This window comes from Scardinius erythrophthalmus (genome assembly GCF_964197995.2).
Source record: "Scardinius erythrophthalmus genome assembly, chromosome: 25".
In the NCBI taxonomy this organism is placed as follows: Eukaryota; Metazoa; Chordata; class Actinopteri; order Cypriniformes; family Leuciscidae; genus Scardinius; species Scardinius erythrophthalmus.
In genome coordinates this window covers 19,094,706-19,109,596 of record NC_138245.1, presented here as the reverse complement: position 1 = coordinate 19,109,596, position 14,891 = coordinate 19,094,706, and positions in this window count along the sequence as shown.

Genomic DNA, 14,891 nt, shown 5'->3' with positions numbered 1-14,891 from the left:
GCGTATATCCGAATATGGACGCTTTCGTTTTGTTGGCACTTCAAACTCGCCAAAGTGTAATCGTGATCCATAACAGCTATAACCATACAGTCTATGGCTATAACGCTATAACCACCCCTTCCGCATTTGACCATGTGATATTCCGGTGTGGTGGAATATCACATGGTCCACACCGGAAAAAAAGGATAGTGCGGACATTGCGTCACTGAGAGGCGACATTTCTTTTCCGGGAAGGACAGTTATTTAAAATCGGAATTTCTCTGAAATAAAAAATCTTTGGAGACTTTTGAGATATTGTAAGTACACAACTGGAGGAAATATACACTGTGCAAGTTATTTTCGGAAATTTTATTACAAAATTGTTACATATTGGAGCTTTAAGAGGTTTTCCCGTGCCCTGACACGCTAGTCATTTGTAAGTTGCGCCTTGCTTCTCCGTGCTCACAACAAGTTTCAGTCCTTTCAATATAAAAGTTTTCTCTACTGACAGACTCACTAGGCACGGCGTTTCCATTACAGGTTTGCGCAAAACTTTTGCGATTTTTTCTAAATGTCGACAAAAAACTATTGCAAAATGACGGCGTTTCCATTAACTGATGTTATGCGACTAAAACTTAATTTTTCCTCGCGCGATAAGTAAAATCATTCCAAAATCCATGGTAACAGGCGTTGGTATGTTTATGTACTATATCCCAGCCAGTGCACTAGCCATTATTATTAATCGAAGGAGATGAGTTTTCCAAGCATTAATGGTAAGGAACGACCCTTATTATACTTGTGAGCGGCACATATGAGGTGTGTCTGGGTGTTTCTCCCTCATATCTGCTTTGAGGTCTTGATTGTGGTATTTATTTGTGGTTTAGAATCCAGTATTCCTGTAATTCTTTTGTCTTATATGAATTTAATAAAGAGCTCTGTCTCGTATTCTGTCCAAACATGACCTGTAAATGCGCAAAAACTGTTTCCATTGCAGTTTTGCGAAATATTTCTTTTTCGAATTGCCCGAAAAACCACCTCATGCGAGCGTAAAAACGTTTTTGCGATAAATGGGAGTTTTTGCGAAATTGACGCGTTTCCATTGGGCGTATTTTCAATTCGCAATTTCAATTTGCGCAATTTGAAGGGTAATGGAAACGCAGCTACTCATTAAGAGAGTCTTTGCCACCATCTAAGGGAAAAATAATGTAACTTCTGCTGCTATTCACAGTCAGGGACTATTTTTTTCCAGCGGAAGGAAGGCTTTTAGTGATTTTACTTCATGAAAGTTGCATTGATGCATATTTTTGGGCTTTAATATTTGTATTGTGTGGTAACCGTTTTATAAAAGCAAATTGCTTCGCGTAGTGCCTAACAACCGTTCAGCCGTGACTTATTTACGATAAAGCACAGCCTCTCGTACCTTATGGCTTACATATAGCACTGTAGCCTTGGTCGGCCTATAATATGTTACCACCTAAATCAAAGGCAGTCATTTGTACTATATGGATAGCTATTCGTTCATCACATCATGGTCAAACAAATTGACAGTAATTTGCAAATTCCTTCAATCGTATCTGGAGGTCCAGCCATGGTTTGACTCCAACCTGACCCATTCTACCGCCACAATTTCCTGTCCCTATGATTGGTGAAAAATGATAGAGAAGTGATAATTTTTTTTTTACAAAAAAACACACACACATTGAAAAATGCATCCCACTGAACCTCAATAACATTTATTCTTTTTACTTGAAAAAATAATATGTGAAAACACCCTAGACTTCTGTCAAACATTTAACGATACTTGAAGAATAATTTGCACACGGTGTCTATTAATGCAAGCTAAAGTGTTATTTCAGTTGTACACACTGACAAATGAAAATCCAACAGAATAAATACACACTTTTCATGAGCGCAAAAAAAAAATCCCTAAATCATCAGCAGTGTATATTTCACAGTGAATAACGACTATGCCGGTGGTCATAATAATCTATAACAGTGTGTTCATCCTTCATCATTCACCTCATCAGTATCAGTTCAGATTTACACACACTCTCACCACTTGTTTGTCTTCATCCTACACACAGAAGTGTTTGCGCTCATGTTGTTTTGTCTGTCACACCAACATTTTCTATTTCTGTCATTTTTTGTTTTGTTTTCGTTTCAAACTTAAACAATCTTACACGATTTTCGTTTGGCTTGTCCGCAAAAGGTTTGAAGTGATAGTGAAGACAAAAAAAAAAAAAACGCATTACCGTAAATTCATTACAGCGGTCCGGCAGTATTTATAAACACAGCGAGATGTTGTTTAAAATATTTGACTTAACAGATTACAGATATAAACTTTTTACAGCGGGAAACGAGTGGCGAAATATGCTGTGTTTACACGGGTGGAGGAAAGGTACACACGCGTCTCCTCGGAGCCTTGAGTGGCACGTTAAAAAATGAAATAAACATTCGATAAAATAAACAAGGGCTGCTTGTGTATGCTTACGTGACAAAGGGCCTTTACCTTCTCTCGGGTGGGAGCGATGGGGTCGAGGAAGGTGTGCGAGAAAGACCTGGACACATAACCTGCTGTTTCCCGCCCTCGGGTGCTGTTAAAGAACCAGTACAGGATGAGTTTCAAAGCTGTTTTGAGTCTGGAGAGAGAAGGAGGGTGGGAGAAAGAAAGGTATATTGTTACAACACTAATAAGAAATGCCTGAAGGCCACTAAAGGGCCTTTTGGCCCTGGAACTAAAGGGTGCATACAAAAGCACTTCTTCAGGGGAAAAGAATGGAGGATCACGAATCACATTCAATTAAAGAGGGGTTATAGTTAGGATGGAGAGAGAGGGGGAGGATTGCAGGTACATGCCTAAGCTCAACTATTTTGTTTGTGTTTGTCTGGCAAGTTTGTTGTTTCTGGTCTCTAGAGGAGAGCGCTGTAGAGCCGTTGCTTTGGGCAAAAGGACTTCCTGATCACCACTTCCGCACATAATGGCTGCCTCTATCCTAACAATGACAGTCCATGCCAGGGCCACCTGCTGAGCAGCAGCATACGACCACAAATCTAATGTCAGACAATTATAACAGCCCCTAATCAAACGCAACAGGTTGCAATCACTATAAACGCAAGTAGACATTTCATTGCAAACCACGTATCATAGCTGGCAAAGGCAGAGCGTGGTTTTCCTTGACAAAAAAGACAAGTGCGTCAGCTTTAGATTCTGATCGTACTTTTAAAGGCACACTGCAGTGAGCTAGATCGATATTAGGCATGGTAAACATACTCGCGGTAAATCAAGAAAACGAGATTAAAACAAAAAGACTAACTGTGTTGAGCTCTATGACAATGATTAGTTTTCTGTCAATGAATGTATCCAAACAATTGCTTACCTGTCTAATAAAACACATAATATATTAAAGCGTCTTTGGTGTTTCCATGGTTTCGGAAATTGAGGGTAATGCGGGTATGATGTCATTAATATGCGATGCACGGACACATTCCGTGTCCTGGTTAAAACTGCTTATTTCTCTGGATTTAAACATTCTTAGAAACATTTGGGATAATGTAAGTACAAAAATCAACAAAATATATAACATTGTTCTAGTGGTTTTTGGTTATTTTGATGCAAAAATCTTACATAGTGTGCCTTTAAGCCAACAAACCAACAAGTGTAAATTCTAGGATGTTAAAATAATCATATCACAGGTTTTTATGCAAAGGCACCTAAGTCATGTATTTGTAAGGTTGATTCCCCCTAAAAGTGCAAAATTGTGGTAAAACCATGCAACCGACATGGCGAAAACTGACTCAGCAACATTTACTTGAGCAATGGCATTAATGTGGGGCAGGAATAACTGTTTGTCTGACCAATATGAAATGAGACAAGTATTTGGGGAACCTGTTGAAATATGTTTTGCAGTTTCGTTTTGTGACGCTAGTCACTTCTTTCAACAGAATTGTTTGATTTACCTTATATGCATGCATAATACAATTAAATACAATCTGAGGGTCCTACATTAATATTTTATTGGGCAGCATTACTGGTTCAATAGCATAAGTCATAGCTTCGACAAACAGCCTGGAAAATGACCAGGACATACTGATCACAGAGTAAAAGCCCCAGTGGAAGACGGATGATATGTGGGGCTGGAAAAAGAATAGGAGGGAAAACAGACAGGTTGTGCTATGAAAGCCGCCCAGCTTTTCACTGTTTAATGTCTCCCTGACATTTCTGCTGCAAGCAATGTCCCCAATCCGTTCGTTTTTCCCCCCTTCTCCTCTTGCCAGCCCAATGGGGACATACTCAACAGATAAGAGAGAAAGAGAGAGACTCATAAGAGAACTAGAATGAGGCAAGATGTGTCTATAACTCAAGCAAGGTTAGATGACCCAGACAAAGTCAGAGGTCAGAGTTCAGCAGGGGGGCAGGGAAACATGTAGCTATAGCTGTGGCTGGATTAGATTTCACTGCAGCCTGGATTCTTTCTTTCATTCTTTGAAGGTTACAGTTGGCTGTTTGTAAAGTGCCTTTGAGTGCAGCTTGATGTGTACAGAGCTTCACAGATGTGGCCCCAAAACACCCGGCAGATAATAAAATAATACTAATAATAGTCAAAAGTGATTTTAAAAAGTTTTATAAGCAGGAAAGTCTTACGTTTTGCAGCGGTACATAAAACCTGCATAATAATAACTATTACAAATTAGTAGTATTTTTTCTAATATCATTAATAATAATGTTATAATAATAAAAATATCATGAAAATAGGATATTTCTGCTGTTGTTATAATAATAATAATAATAATAATAAATTGTTGTTTTTGTTATATAAACCACTATGATAGTCATTTATTTTTCTATTATCATTAATTAATAATAATATAACAATACAAATATAATTAAAGTCGTATATTTCTGCTGTTATAATAATAATAAACAGGACAAAATAAGGACAAAACCAAGCGCTAGCCTAATAAATAAATGAATTGACTGTCCAATAACAAGCTCAACATTGTATTACAGACTGTGCAGGTGTAAAGGATTTATGATATGTACAAGAGAAAATTAACTAGCAGTTCAACTGTTTTAGGAAACATCCCAAAGTAAACAGAAGACATTTAAAATCTGGCTGCTTTACTTTATTTTCACAGCATGCGTCTAGCGTGCTCGAGCTGTTTACATATCTGTCACTGCTGTACCTGGTGCGGCCAGGGGTCCATAAACACACTTTACCCTCTCTCTTTCTATCTCTCCCCCTTTCTTTCTCACATACATGCACCCATCTCTCCCTCCCTAGCCCTTTCCAGGACTGCAAACATTTTAAATAACTCGATCAACCCTAAAACAAATAGAGGTGGAATTGCTACCCTATGTCACATCTGTGTTCTGTTACTGGTGACAGGAAAACGAAGGGGAAAAGGCGGCTGCTCTTGAAAGGCAGCCACTTTAAGGACAAGTTTTCAAAAACACCATTGAGCGTGAACGAAATTAGAGCCAATATGCAATGTCGGCAATGTCATTTTCCCCATAAATAAAAACATTTTGCTTGGGTCCCTCAGGCCTGGACCAGGAGCATTCTGCTTTTGAAACGGGAGCTATAGAGGATATGAAAATGAATGGACAGAGCATTCAGTGTGGGGTTTTTTGAACAAGGGTGATCAAACTGATAAGCTGACCACAAGGAAAGAGCAGCAGAGTGTGTGTGTGTGTGTGTGTGTGTGTGTGTGTGTGTGTGTGTGTGTGTGTGTGTGTGTGTGTGTGTGTGTGTGTGTGTGTGTGTGTGTGTGTGTGTGTGTGTGTGTGTGTAAGCATGCAGCGTGAACTCTGACACTCTGAATCATTGGCCAGATGTAGTTTGGTGTTACACACCCGGCCGGGACTATAAGGATGAGCCGACTCCTCTCTGCTGGACCACAAGATCTTCTGGACAGCAATACTCTGAGGAGCCTATTTAATACAACGGAAAAATATTCTGATTGACGTGACCAAAAGTTTTTATTTGTTTTCTTTCTTTGTGGCACTTCAGCTTGTATCATGAATAATTGAAGACCACTTTTTTTTCTTTTGAAATTTTTCGCTCTACACTTTACAATACGGTATCATTAGACACTCTCAGAAAAAAAAAGGTACAAAAGCTGTCGCTGGGACAGTACCCTTCAAAAGGGTACTAATAGGCTATGTACCATTTAGGTACTAATATGTACACTTTTGGTACCAATATGTACCTTTGAGGGACTAATATGCACTGTTCAATGTTAGTTCATGTTAGCTCAGGGTCCATTAAATAATATTAACATCAATGTAAATAAATACCATAAATAACATTAAAAAAAATGTTAAAATAACTTAAAGGGTCACACTTTATATGAAGTGTCTTTAATAATAATAATAATAATAATAATAAAAATATAGGGCTGTCAAAAGATTAATCGCGATTAATCGCATCCAAAATAAAAGTTTGTGTTTAAATAATATATGTGTGTGTACTGTGTATAATTAAATTTGTATATATAAATACACACACATGCTTGTATATATTTAAGAAAAATGTGTAATTTATATATAAAAAAATTATATTTATATATAATATAAATTATATATAAATATATACAGTATATGTATGCAAATATTTCTTAAATATATACATGCATGTGTGTGTATTTATATATACAAAATAATTATACACAGTACACACACATATATTATGTAAACACAAACTTTTATGCGATTAATCACGATTAATATTTGAACAGCCCTATAATAATAATAATACGTTTATTTTATATAACGCCTTTCAGAAAACTCAAGGTTGCTTTACAATAAAGTACAAATAAACATGACATAGAAACAATACAAATAAACTGAGATGGATAACATAGTAGATGTACATAAACATAAAAATCTGATAATAGAGTCAGGGGTCAGGGAAACAAGTAGCAAAAAGATATGTTTTAAGGTGGGTTTTGAAATCGTGTAATGATGAAAGGTCGCGGATGTGTTGGGGAATAGAATTCCAGAGAGTGAGGGCAGCGGTACAAACTGTCCTTCCACCAAACGATGATAGTTTGTGCCTACGGATTGCCAATAAAACCGGTATCGGAAGATATAAGTGTGCGGACAGGGGAGTAGGTATGGATGAGATCAGAAATATAGGGGAGGGCAAGACCATGGAGTGCTTTGAATGTGATAAGGAGTATCTTGTACTGAATACGAAAGCGTACGGGTAGCCAATGAAGTCTGCATAAAATCGGAGTAATGTGGGAAGATTTCTTTCTGTATGTAAGGACCCTAGCTGCGGAGCATTTCAATTATAATTGATATAATGCACTAATTGTGTACATGCATGTTCCTACATTGTAGTTATACTTAAAAAAGGCCTGCATGTAATTCCAGCAGTAATTAATTACTGTACTTACATCTATTATTACAATGTTGACTTTTCCATTACCTAACCATACCACCAAACCTGTCACTAACCATATTCTGCAATACAACATGTACTACAACAAGTAGTTAAAGACTAATATAAAGTGTGACCAACAAAGATTAAGAAATGCTTTAAAAGTCCACTGTAAAAAAAAAAAAAAAGTTGCTTCCTTAAATTAAGTACAATCAACTTGGATGTTTAAGTCATTTCAACTTAAATTGCATAAAAAAGTTAACTTATTTTGATGAGTTGCAGTTAATGCATTACCTACTAATGTGGTTAACTAATGTGAACAAATGGAACCTTACTGTGAAGTGTTACCAAATATTCTCTTGAAAGGAGAAAATAATAGTTCTTGCACAAACATATTCAACCCATCTCTGCTTCACCTGTGCACCTCCGTCACTGCTGAGGAACTTTCAAATAGCTCCACCTAGTGGTCCATCTAGGTTAAACACATTTGGAAAATCCAAATCCTGCTGAATTTCCTTGTTCAATAAGAATAGTTAACAATATGATGAATGCTTCGCTTTGTTTTATTATCATCTAGATCTCTTAGTGACAAATATTTAAAAACATAAGTCTGTTTCTTCCTGGCTCCATGTTACTTGCTCTGTTCGGAAGTGCTGTCAAAACAAAAGGCAACAACAACTGTTTGTCATCGCTACACTGTTTGCTCGGAACAGGCATCTGGCTATTGTTAACAACGACTGCTCCACGAACCCCAAACTGTTGACATCCGGTGTATCTTTTACATTTGGATAGATAGCAGGGATTAGAACACCATGTACCTTTCCGAATTCAAGGCCATCGTCCAACGACACGTTCTGCTAGCTAGATCATTACTGTGATTTTCAGATCAATGATAAATTAATTTACATTTTTAAAGGTAAAGCTGAAGAGGAGCAAAAAGAGGAAGTTGGCTACAACTAACACCCTCTTCCCCCTCCTTTTTTCTCCATAACCCTTATCGTCTTGGGCTATAGGGACTCGCTAGGCTATAGCCACCTGCAAATTACAACTTAGTACTTGAAGAGTTAAGAATGTGTTTCTTTCAGGCTATTGTTGGAGTGCGCGGGTCAGGGGGTGGGGCGAACAGATTCTGGTAAGAGCCTTTAATCCACAGGCTGTCAGGCCCAAACCCTGCTTGACGCCCTATTGAAGTGTAACAGAACAAAACATTGGGCCCCTCGCTAAGCTCCTGCCCGGGCCCCATTCACAGCGACAGGAGAGCAAATTCTTCAGCTGCAAAGAGCCCCCTTCTTAAAGGGGAACACACAAACTTCAAAACAATGCAACACTGAGGAGGAACATATAAATGGCCAATCACTGTCGAGAGTGCATTTGTCAGGGACAGAAAATCTTGACGTTTTTTTCCCCCTGCATTTTCAAATCGCAAACCCACTCTAAACAATTAAATTACATTGAATCAACCGCAACATACTGAAATGTACCATTGTAACGAAAGCATTTAAAAGCACTAGTTTTCAAATGTGGGAATTTAATAATATATACATTATCCTAAAAAATATAAATCACACATATCATTATCATTTTATACTATTTGAAGCAATTCAAAGTTGAAGGTCTCATTATTAATTACCGTTGCAAATTGGCAAGAAAAAAAATCACTTTGCCACCTTCGTTGTCCTTGTGCAATGTACATTAATTTGCTTTTAAATTAAGGTTTTAGTATTTAACTTTAGCTACACATTCATTTTGAACTGGAGAATGCAGAGTAGACCATTCACTGAAAAAATATTTTTTTGTGCAAATTTGCCCTTTAACTCCGAAGGCTTGAAAACAGATGTGAACGCTGCACATTTTAGTACATTTGGCCTGACTCAAGACTATTGGGAATCAGAAATGGAAATTCCAAATGTACAACAAAAAATATGACGAGTTTTATTACATCGTGATTAGCGAGGATTATTTTACGCTCTTATGAAGAGAGTAATAATTTGATGAACATGAATTGAAAATTTTTTAACTAATGAAAGCCCTGTGGAAATTTTCTGAAGGTCAACTATATACTGCCGTGTTCAAATTAGACTTGATTGTGCTATGAGTAGAATCTTGTCCTGTAAAGTAAAACCATATTTCAAAACAAAAACAAAAAAGAACGTAAAAAAACAGTATAATTAATTGCATGGAATCTGTTAACTACTATCTAATAAGCTACTCTAATATAAAGAGTATTAAAACATTACATTTGTGGTATTCGAGAGGATCTCAGTTGAAATCATCTGTACATATATTAGGCAAAACTTGCATTAATCAGACGGATCCACTGACCAACCGCATCTCTAATGCTCTAGGTTAAGAGATGCATATTCATGATACATGTATTCAAATGCACAGACATGACCGACAGACCCAACCCCCTCCACAAGAATCCAAACCCCCCTACCGCCTATTATTACCCTTTTAATTACAAAACGGTGCTGGAGTATTAAAGGTTTGTTTAGATAAAGGAGAGCATCTGGTGAGATTAGCTCTATATAATTCTTAGGGAGTAGAATTAAATGTTAAAACAGAAGACCGTCAGGAATACAGCGACATTTAGGTTCCCTCTACACCATTAGAACTAGGGTGCTGCTTCTGCTGTCGAAATTTGTGTTGTGGCATGTTGATCATTTTGGATCAATAAATCAGAACTGCCCTCTTATCTCACGCAATGAATGTCTTTTAATAATCGCATGGCACTTGATAATGCGATTTATTAAATGAGTGAGGTTAATCAAGCTAATCAACATTAAATAATAATATAAATAAATATTTGGGTAATACAGGCATTTAAGAGGCTGAAGGGAGGTACAGTGAGTTCCTGAAAATACTTGGACTCTTCATCTAGAAGTAATATGGCAGAAAGCTGTGAGAAGTCCACAGACCTTGAGGTAAATGGTAGTTATAAACTGTAGAACTGGAAATAACAGCAATATTTGTAAGAAAAAATAAATAAAACTGCATTGTGTGTTGGAAAATATAGTGCATGCATTCATTTTCTAAATATGAAAAATGACATTCGCTTATCATTTGTTTGGCTTACAAAGCTAAAAGTGTATTTGCTGTTACATCTGTCATATATATATATATATATATATATATATATATATATATATATATATATATATATACACACACACATTGAAAATAATCTAAACAAAATGTCGCTTGTGGTCGTTTTTGGAAGACATATTAAAAAAAACTTATTCTTGCAGCAGTTCAGATCCACTGTAATGCTAAGGGTTATGCAGTGCAAAATTAATCTATTTCAGAGCGATTACCTACACATGATTAAAAACGAAATAAAAACTATTTAAACAGCAATTCGCATGCTTAATATTATTACATTTCCGGAAATGGTTCTTAGACAATCCGACACAATAAAATATATTTACACTTAACATATATTTATGTAGGCTATTTAACTCCAAATTAGTCTCTTCGCACACATAACGACTGAGTGGCATTTCACTGGTCTGATTTTTTTAAATGAGGATTTGTAAGCAAAAGATGGACAGCTATTCTTCTGAACTAACGGACGTCCTTTAGAAAATTAATTACAAGCTTCAAAAAACGCAGTAAAATCAAACGGCTCGTGCAAAGTTATTGTAGCCGCAGTTCACAGCTGTGTAGCCTATTTCAAGAAGCGCAACAATGACTCCCATGTAAAATGAAAAAAGATTTGGTAGCCTACTATTAAATATTTGTTTAATCGTTTAGTTCAAATTATGTGCAGAATGCCAGATAGACCTACATTTTCACTTTGAGGATCAACCTTTGGAGCTCAGGAGAGGAGACAATGTGGAGGGGCATTTAAACTGCAAAAACATATATGAGAAAATATCAAACTTTATTTACAAAGCTGAAAGGTGATTATTGCGGCAGATCAAAGCAACGTTCCTAAATCTTGGTCTATACGGGAAAATTGTACTAGGCGATCGAGTCACGCTTTTGCTGAATCCTTGTATTATGGCGCCCTCTTGTGGGCCAAAGCCCAGCTGCAACAACCCAATAAACAAATAACCGACAGTTGTTACAGTTGTTTAAACAAATGAACGAAACCTTTCTCTAAAGTTTACTCATCCAAACCTGTAGGACCTTCTTTCTTTTTTAGAACACAAAAAGAGAAGTAAGGCCTCAGTCGACACTCATGTTCAATGTCAACACAAAAGATGCAGTGGAAGCCTCTGACGGCATTTCATCCTCTTTTACATGTCCATTTCTGTTCCATTGTGTTCCAATCAGAACACAAAATAGTGTTTATAATATTGACATGATAATATACTTAGCCTATACTAATGTACAAAAACATTTATCTATTGGTTTGGACAATCCATTAACAAAGCAATCTAGCTATGGTGAAAAAAAAACAGCATATTATGAATAACCAGCAGATGGAGCCAATTACCATGTATCTATGCTTTAACTGTCTTTATGCGTGTACACTGGAAACATACCATCATCCAGGGAACTACACTGCGACCAAAATGGTCGCATATGCGACCTTTTGAAATGCCATTGCGACCTTAATTTTTAATGGGTCGCAAATGTATCACTGATTATTTTTGTACCTATGTTTTAGGCAATATGCTATGGTTTACTATGAGCATTTATTAAAACAGAAATGTGTATTTTAAGAATACGTTTTATAACTTGCTCTGCCTCTGAGCACTCAAAACATCAAGTTAACTTCAGCCCCGCGACCGTTACCTAGATTAAAACGTAGCCTACCATTGTATCAGTGGTGCGCGAGCGGCTCTCTCTCTCACACACAAACACGGACGCGCACACACACAGAGAGAAGATAATTGTAAAATGAAAATTGACGGGCTATAGTTTACATTTAATATTTAACGTTTTATATTTTAACGTGTTCTAACCACTGATCTATATAGAATGACATTATATAGATCAGTGGTTCTAACGTGTGCGTTCCTTCCTCAGCGCGTACATGTGAAGCTCACATGCACTAAAAGCCTGTCTACCAGCGCCTGGATACTGGACTAAGTTATCTTTCGAGTCTTATTGTGCTTATACTGTTAAATACACACAAGGTTTAGATAAACAAAGTCGGTTATGTCTAAAGTGAAAGCAAACTTGAGAAAATTGAGTAAATCTGCTTGTCAAATGCGTCTATTAGACGCATCGCGCGCAACTCTTAAAGAGACAGTAGCAATAGTAAACACGCTGCCGCTTGTCCTTAAAGGGATAGTTCACCCAAAAATCATTTACGCACTCTAATGTTGTTCCAAACCTGTATTAATTTCCTTCTAATATTTTCTAATATTTTTATAATATTAATATTTTTAAGAATGTGGCTATCCAGTAGCTGGTCCCCGTTGACTTCCAAAGGAGAAAAATATACTAAGTCACTGCGGTACATCAACTGTTTGGTTACCCACATTCTTCCAAATAACTTATATTTTCAACAGAAGAAAGAAACTCATTTGAGTTTAAAACAACTTGAGAGAGTAATTTATGACAATTTGAATTTTTAGAAGAACTATTCCTTTAATGTTAATAAAACAACAAAATGCAAAGAGAAAATCACTCACTGCTCTTGACTGAAGTAGCTTTATTAAGTATCAATGTATAATTTATACAGTGAAGTCTATTTTGTTTTATTTTCATATTTGTTCATTTAATTACTTCAATGCTACTGTTAAATACACCTATACTGTAGCTGAAAACATAAAACACTGTTTATTTAATTTGTATATTAAGTTGTGTATGTGTAATGTGCATCTTTGATCTTAATATTTAATAACAAAAAGAAAATAATGACACATATTTTTATCTTCGCCCCTGTCTGCTATTTTTTTATATATGTTTTGTTACCCAAGGCTTTGTTTTTAAAATATGGACATAAGTTTTGGCTGTAATGCTCAGTCGCAAAATAGTAAAACCAACATAAAAAAGAATTGTGATAAAATCGTGAATCGTGATTTTCCTGAAAAAAATCGTGATACAATATTTTTGCCATTGGAATAATAAATTAAGTAGTCTATCTTAATTGTACACAATATTCCTGTTTTTTTTTTTTTTACTGTTTTATGCCATAACAGCAATATTAATATCGGTTATTATCGGAATCGACCACAATTTTCACATCGGTGCATCACTACTTAAGAGTTCAGGAGTCTGCCCATCTGTGCCAACCATAGCATGTTGAAATCCATTTAGGAGAAAATCTATCCCAACCAATGTTAAAGAAAACAAAAACAAGAAGGCATGTGGTTTAAAAGAAGGCAAGTAAAATAAAAAACACATCTGTATGTAATACAGTTTCAGTATTGTTTATTATTATCCAGAGCGGCTTACTATAAATAATTTGTGCGACCAAATCATGTTTTGCGCCAGTAACTGAAAAAGTTAGTAGCGCAAGTGCCACCAGTGGAAAAGGTTAGTGTAGTTCCCTGCCATCATCATAAGGCAGTTATTATTATTATTTTAAAAAAGGAGAAAGAATTTTTTTAATTAAACTTTTAAAAATAAGAAATAATTCCCCCATGTAAACATTTGAGTGTATAAAAAATGGTAGCCTACAATAAAAAGTAGGCTACAAAAGTCATTTTAAATGTCTACTGACCTGTTTAAATCCTTCTCTCCACATCTTTTCCCAGGACAACATGACCATATTTACTTCAGTGTCTCCTGTAGCCTATGTAGGCCTACGAAGAAAATAAACATAACTCACAGGCCTACTAATATTTACGTGGTATCTTCTAAATGTGAAGTGTAGGCCTAATATTTGCCTTCCTTGTCAAGTTTACCATCTTTGAGACGACTAAAGATGTTTCGTCCAAGTATCAATAACAAAAACAAGTCGTTTAGGCTATTTGTTTACGTGATAAACAACTTCAAGTATTTCAGGTACACGTTGAAATAAATTGATTCACATTAAAAAAACGATTGACACTCTTTCGGAGGGAAAACGCAAATAAACAAGTAGCCAACTAATAACTTTTATGCAGTATAACTGCGTTACTAACCGTACTTTATACTCACCTAAATTAGCGCATGCGCATTCCGAGAGTCCATCAGTTAGACGTTGCGTTTGTTGGCCTTGTGCCACTCCTGTTTTTTTTTTTTGTGTGTGTGTTTTTTTACATTTACTTAAATAATACAAAAGAGCCAGCGGTTCAGGGACGGTCAAATATTACATCACATTTGAATTGAAAGAAAGAAAAAAATATATAATAAAAATATAAAGTAGGAAAAAAATATAAATTAAACCAATAAATAAATAAATAAATAAATGTGGAAATATTTATTAAACAGATTAAATAAATATAACAATCCTCCCCACAAAACATTAAAATAATAATATTCCTTGTTCCACTCCCAAATGGCGCACTAAATCCATCATGCCGTACAGAAGTGCGCATACTTTTGGCTAGTAGCCTACACTGTAGTGAGTTCAGGCCGGGAAAGTAGGAATGGTTCATAGCAGCCACAAGGGAGGCGCTCCAACACCTTTCTGAAACCATTAAA